At 37.3% G+C, this 6000-nt stretch overlaps 1 long non-coding RNA gene across 1 annotated transcript in view; it reads right to left on the reverse strand.

Annotated features, from left to right (window-relative positions):
• Nucleotides 1-4904, reverse strand: part of LOC129624610 (uncharacterized) — a 57710-nt gene extending 52806 nt beyond the window's left edge. The window contains exon 1 of the long non-coding RNA XR_008701062.1: nucleotides 4411-4904. This is a non-coding gene — a long non-coding RNA (uncharacterized LOC129624610). The remainder of the gene's footprint in view (nucleotides 1-4410) is intronic.
• Nucleotides 4905-6000: the final 1096 nt, after the last annotated feature.

Raw genomic sequence — 6000 nt, forward strand, 5'->3', positions numbered from 1 at the left:
CTTTTATATGCTGTGCATGTACCTACAAAGTAGATGTGCTAGATTTTGTTACTAAACACTGATGCCTGCTTAATCTTCAACTTACAAGTTTCCAGGTGTAACATTTTCAGATATCTGTGAACTTAAATCAATTAATGATCATCTATTAAAAGGGAATTCAATTTTTGTGTATAAGTAAACTCAAATTTGTTTTTTGGCTTCTAGGTTTGCATTGCTTTTTATGAGATATAAAGGGGTAATACTTTTAAAAATATCATGAATATAGTAGTTAAATATTGTTAAACAGATTTTTTTTTTTTTACAATTTATGCTTTAATAGTTCTTAATTGCTTGAATAAAAACAAAGGAGAGTTCATAGTTCATATGAAGTTACCAAAGAGTCCCCATGCTGCCACAAAAGATCTGGCATGGCCAAATAATAAATAATTTAAAAAGAGAAACACCCAAAGGAAATTGTAACCGAGTAAGACACTAGGAGGATTTGCCAGGACACACTCCACCCCCCTATCTTCTGTCTTAGCGTACCTAAATAGTAGTATCTGAAACAAATTTCCTGAGTGGTTTTTATCAAATGGAGGAAATTACTTGATGACCAAAAGCACAGTAGCTCAGAGACCTACTGGAGCCTAAGTATTGATAACATTAACCCCTTGACACTGGCCTATTTACTTCATCATCAACCAACATTAAGTATTATTTTATATAAAAATATAACTGAAGTTGTCACAGAAGAGATGCTTTCTCCAAATTATACAGAATCTAATTGGAAAACAAGATTAAAATCCAGCTTCCCTCTTTTTGTGTGCATTGTTCTTTTTAGTACATTTGTTACCTCATTGCACCTCATCTACTTGACAATGAAATGAGCAATTTTACAGTTTTTAGTATCTCACAGGTTTCTTTTCATATTACCATAAAGTAGAATCTTGAATACAACAAAAGGCAGAGCCAAATGACATTTACATGTATGAATGACTAATATTCTTCAGCAATAACAGGACTATCCTCTTAGCCATGCAGAGGTCTCAAACGATCCCTTTACCCACACTGTTCATACTGTTTTTTCTCTCAATTGTACCACCGGCACCAACTGAATTAGTTCCCACCTTTCCATTCCTTTTACTTTACACATAGTACTCCTCTGTACCATAACCTTAGCCTCTGCAGTGAGAATTCATGAGGAGATGTATCAAGAGGTATAAATATATACAGCATCAAAAGCTGTGAACAAATACTGTTTGATTCTACTTACATGAGAAACCTAGGCTAGTCAAATTCAGAGTCAGAAAGTAAACTGGTAGATGCCAGGGGCCTGGGGTGGAGGGGGTTGATGGAGAGGGGCAAATGGGGACTTAGTGTTTAATGAGGACAGTTTCAGTTTGAAAGGTGAAAAGTTTGGGAGATGGATGATAGTGCGAGTTGCACAATAATGTGGGTGTACTTAGTGCCATTCGGAGAAGGCAATGGCACCCAACTCCAGCACTCTTGCCTGGGAAATCCCATGGATGGAGGAGCCTGGTGGGCCGCAGTCCATGGGGTTGCTAAGAGTCAGACACGATTGAATGACTTCACTTTCACTTTTCACTTTCATGCATTGGAGAAGGAAATGGCAACCCACTCCAGTGTTCTTGCCTGGAGAATCCCAGGGACCAGGGAGCCTGGTGGGCTACCGTCTATGGGGTCGCACAGAGTCAGACACGACTGAAGCGACTTAGCAGCAGCAGCAACTTAGTGCCATTGAACCATACAGTTAAAAATGGTTAAAATAATATGTTTTCTATCATGTGACTTTCACCACAATTAATAAACACTAAAAATAGAGGTATAAATAACTTAAATATGTTAGAAATGCATTCTGTAAGGTCAATGTGTATAGTGTCATGTAAATATGCATCTGCTAAGCTGAACTAACTTCTCATTAGTTTTAAAGATGTGTCCAGATAAGTACCACCCATGCCTTGAATAAGACCAAAGCAGAAAAAGACTTGGAGGGCATCAACCATTTTTGTAACAAGAACATGTCTTCCATGAAATTCAGCTGCTATGTCATAAAATTAGCAAACTGTGGCAACATGTAGTCATATTCTAACCAGTAGTTTATATAAATAATGAAACTATGACATATGCAGATCAGCAAAGAGAATCAGTTTGTAACAAGCTTCAAGTTTTTCTTCTTTGGGCCAATTTTTCTCCCTTTAGTGAGCCCTACACACAATTGAGAACTGAGATTGTTTGTAGTTATTGAGCATGCAATGATAAGACACGGTAGCTACTTTGAGGGTAGGAGAGATGGAGAATATACACATGAACAGTCATAATGCAATGTGAGATATACTGTGCTGGAGCTACCCAACAAGACACATAACTGTGGCTAACTGATCTCATCTTGCGGAAGATCACAGAAAAAGACACCCTTCATTGAAAAACATGGAAAGATCAACTCAGTATCATCATTAACCAGCATTATTACTTTACTAACAACACAATGCAGCCATAGTGAAATATGCTACGATGTAAAAATAAATAAATAAACAAAATGTATGCTACAAATTGTTCTGTATTTAAAGTATGGCCTTTTTGAAAACAGAGGAATTCATCATGCTTGGATATATAGAAAGAAAAAAGATATGGAATGCAAGGATGAGCTACTGAAAGAATATATTACCATTGATAGTGAAATATCATTTTAGGTTAATTTTATGGAACATCACAAAGTTATTAAAAAATATATTGTTATAAAGAGAACACAAAAAATGGTTAGGGATATTGAAAGTAATTGGCAGGGACTTTCCCAGTGGTCCAGTGACTAAGACTTCCTGCTCCCAATGCAGGGGTCCTGGATTCAATCTGGTAAGGGAACTAGATGTCATGTGCCTCAATTAAAAGATCAAAGATCCTGAGTACTTCATCTAAGACCCAGGGCATCTAAATACATATGTAAATATTTTAAAAATGAAAATAAATGGAGTAGAGTCTATAGGAAAAGTTTAAAGTAAATGTGAGGATGAGAAAGAAGAATTGCTATGGCAACTTTTGGAATAATTGTTAGGCTTGTGGTATTGCAGTCATGTGGAAGAAAGTATTATCCAGATAGGTCTCCAAATTGTTTCAGTTGAATATATGATAGTGACCATGAAAGAGTTAATGTAAAATAGAGGATGGTCACTTCAGCAGTGTCCGACTATTTGCGACCCCATGGACTTCAGCCCACTAGGCTCCTCTATCCATGGGATTCTCCAGGCAAGAATACTGGATTGGGTTGTCATTTCTTCTCCAAAATAGAGGATAGGAAGATAATTATAAGATTAATTTTGGAAATTACAGATGAAACATTAGAGTACAAGAAAGAGCATGCAAGCTGATTGGGAATGCATGTAAGATAAGAATATTAGAATAGGAATAAAGCAGCTTATGGTATTGAAACAGAGCAAGACCCTATGGTCCTTGCCCCCCATGCCCTCTGCCTGCCTTTTGTCAGTGAAAAAATTTAACCAAAGAATAAGTTTAACCTGAGAAGTGAGAAAATACAGAAGTAAAGGACAACAATCAAAGGAGACCAAATAATAATAGTCTAGTCATTAGGAAGAGTCAAGGACATTTAGTTCCTTCTCAGGGTCTATTGATAATATTCTGAGCTGTATCTTGTGAGCTCTCTTATAGACACTGAAACCCCACCAGGTGGAAGAAGTTAACTACATGATGACCAGACTGTAGTCCTGACATAAGCGGCCACAATTCTGAGAACAGGCCTCAAGGAAATGGGAACAAATGGACCTTGAAACTGAACACTAACTGTATCTAAAACAATCCAGATGATGCTGGTCAGACCACTGATTACTAATTTCAAGATGACTATCAGAGCTGACTGCTCTTTCTGCATGTAGCCCCCTCCCTCTGTCTATAAAAGCTCTTGCTCCCTGATTATCAGTGGGGTGGGTGGGGGAAGAGTCAGCCTTTGGACAGGCACATACCCTTCCCTACCTCTGCACCAGGTGGCAGTATCAAAAATAAAGCAAACTCTCCTTTCCAACAGCCTGGCCTCTTCAATGGCTTTTAAGCAACAAGCAGTTGGATCCCACTTTCGGTTATAATATGTCATACTGACATGGCTGTGGGAGATAAGTAGAGGGAAAATATAAAGTTAAAAGCAGAACATACTTAAAACTGCAGAAGATGGGGGTACAGTAGGGGAGACAGTGAGAAAGTAAGAGAAAGAACTAATTTTTCAAACATTTTGGAAAAATATTAGATTTACAGAAAAATCACAAGGACATTAGAGATTTTCCATAAACTCTTTACTTGGTTTCTTCTAATATGAACATCTTATACAGCCGTACGGATTTCTCATTACTTCAATAACAAGTTACCACAAAATTAGCAACTCAAACCAACACAAATTTATCAACTTACAGTTTGGGAGGTCAGAAGTTCAAAACGGGTCTCAAGTTGTCTGCAGTGCCGTTATCTTTTCTGGAGGCTCCAGGAGAGAATGTTTGTTTGCCTCATCCAGCTTCTCAAAGGCACTGGCGTCCCTTCCTTTTATCTTCAAAGACAGCAATAGCCAGTCAAATGTTGTGGCCCAGGGTAGGCAGCCCCAAATATGCCTTAATGGCATATTGATGATTTTGAATTAAAGTTTCCTAAAAAACAATTTAGGAAGCAATTCAAGCTAATGCAGGAGGCAGAGTCTGAACCTCCTTTCTGTCTCTCTCTAAGCTGTTTTAATCTTCAACCTCAAGCCCAAACGCTGTTTAGTCTTCACTGTGTACCCAAAAACCTAATTCACAAGAAGGGTAGGGGGGAGAAATTTCCCCTGCCTACCATGGATCTTGATCATTCTGCCTAACTTGATACTGAGCCTCCTGCCCTCCTTCTCCGTATTTAAGGGACCTGTAATTACACTGGGTCCACCTGGTTAACCGAGGTCATTCCCCCTAATTTAAAGTCACTCTATTAGCAAACCTCATACCATCTGCTGCCATAATTCTCCTTTGCCTCCTGACATCATGTATTCACAGGTTCCAGAGATTAGAATGTAGACAGCTTTGGGAAGGGGGCCATTATTCTGCTTACCATTATAACTATGGTTTCTTTGCCAAAATGAAAAGTATAGTGATACAGACATATTATTATTAACTAGCATCCAGATTCTAGTTGCATTTCACCAGTGTTTCTACTATTTTCCACAACACTATTTTTATATAATAGGTAAACCAGAGTAGTAACCTGCTCAAAAATGTCTGGTTTGAAAGTTGGTGTAAAATGAGCACCAGGTCATAGATTTGGCCATTCACAAGTCTCATCTGATAGAAAACATCCTAAATGCAATATAACAGCCACAATGATGCTCATAATGTCCTAGGAACAGACACAAAATAGCTATCCAATATTCTAAGATATAAAAAATTTAGATAATACATTTTCTTGGAATTTTCTTTTTACTGTTCAAACTATTGCTGCCCAAAGGACCCAATTCTCATTATTTTTACTCTTCCACTCAGATTATGTTTTGTCTGGATTACTCAACAGCTACCTAACAAATCTTCCTACTTCTGTTATTTTCCATCACAATACATATTCCACATAACAGTTCATGACACCTTCGTAAAGTGTCATGTTACTATCATGCCCTGAAACTCCAAAAGTTTTTTTCCAAACTAACAATAAAATTCCACCTCCCTAACCTAAACTGAAAGTCTGAACGTGATCTATCTCACGTTCCAGACCTCACCTTCTGTCACCATTCTTCTAGTTTATTCTGTCCTCACTGTTTCTACCTAATATTTCTTCTCCTTTAAATAATTTTCCTGTAAGTATGTGCAGGCTTGCTCTATTATTCCTTTCAGAACTCTGTTCAAATGTTGCCTTTTTTATAAGGTGTTCAAAAAGAAATCTAAAATAAGAAGTCCTATAAACATACCAGTCTTCTCTCTCTTTTTCACTTCTTTAATATATCATTTAGCACTATTTGCATATTAGTTTTAAATATTAAAATAAAGT

This window comes from Bubalus kerabau, chromosome 12 (assembly GCF_029407905.1).
Source record: "Bubalus kerabau isolate K-KA32 ecotype Philippines breed swamp buffalo chromosome 12, PCC_UOA_SB_1v2, whole genome shotgun sequence".
NCBI lineage: Eukaryota > Metazoa > Chordata > Mammalia > Artiodactyla > Bovidae > Bubalus > Bubalus kerabau.